Source organism: Galeopterus variegatus, unplaced genomic scaffold (assembly GCF_000696425.1).
Source record: "Galeopterus variegatus unplaced genomic scaffold, G_variegatus-3.0.2 Scaffold2059, whole genome shotgun sequence".
Taxonomy (NCBI): Eukaryota; Metazoa; Chordata; class Mammalia; order Dermoptera; family Cynocephalidae; genus Galeopterus; species Galeopterus variegatus.
In genome coordinates this window covers 26499-27677 of record NW_007728170.1, presented here as the reverse complement: position 1 = coordinate 27677, position 1179 = coordinate 26499, and positions in this window count along the sequence as shown.

Genomic DNA, 1179 nt, shown 5'->3' with positions numbered 1-1179 from the left:
CTGTGATAAAATATACATAACATAAAATTTACCCTCTTAACTATTATTAGGTGTACAGTTCGGTGGCATTAAGTACATTCACACTGTCGTACAATCGTCACCACCGTTCAGCTCCAGAGATTTTTCTTCTTCAACCGAAACTGTATACCCATTAAACAGCACCTCCCCCTTCCCCCTCAGCCTAGTCCCCAGCAACCACCATTCTACTTTCTGTCTGTATGAGTCTGACTACTCTAGGGAATCATACAGTATTTGCCCTTTTGTGATGGGCTTATTTCATTTAGCATAAGGTCTTCAAAGTTTCATCCATGTTGCAGCATGTGTCAGAATTTCCTTCCTTTTTAAGACTGCATAATATCCCACTTTATACATGTACCAAATTTTGTTTATCCACTCATCCATCGATGGACACTTGGATTGCTTCCACCTTTTGGCTATTATGAGTAATGCTGCTATGAACATGGCTGTACAGATACCTCTTTGAGATCCTGCTTTCAACTCTTTTGGATATATACCCAGAAGTGGAATTACTGGATCATATGGTAAGTCTTCTTTAAATTTTCTGAGGCACTGCCGTACTGTTTTCCACAGCAGCTACACCATTATACATTCCCACCAACAGTGCACAGGGGTTCCAATCTCTCCACATCCTCGCCAATGTTTGTTATTTTCTGTTTTTTTGTGGCAGCCATCCCAATGGGTGTGAGGTGGTACCTTTTTTTTTTTNGTTTTATCACCGAGGTGCTAAAAGACAACTTGTTAACAGATTCAGTCTGAGCATCTTATGTGGCCATCCATGAGATCAGTGTTTCTCAACCAAAGAGCCCTGTGTCTCTCTGGCTGACCTCTACAGTGAGGGGAGACACGTGGAACGGGGAAGCAGGGGTTAGGGTTAGAATAGAGGAGCAGTGAACGCTTTCTCAGACAAGGGCCGGGGAAGGTGTGGGCCTGGAGTAATTTATAACACACTCAAAAAGCTTCATTGGCCTCTGGAGCAGGCAGGAAACAATGACAGAGAATGGAAGTTCACTGAAGGCCGCAGTGAGTGACCATTACCCCACTCTGTACTTTTTTTTTTTAGGGTCACTTCCTGGCCTAATATTTTATTTATTTTTTTACTGTGATAAAATATACATAACATAAAATTTACCCTCTTAACTATTATTAGGTGTACAGTTC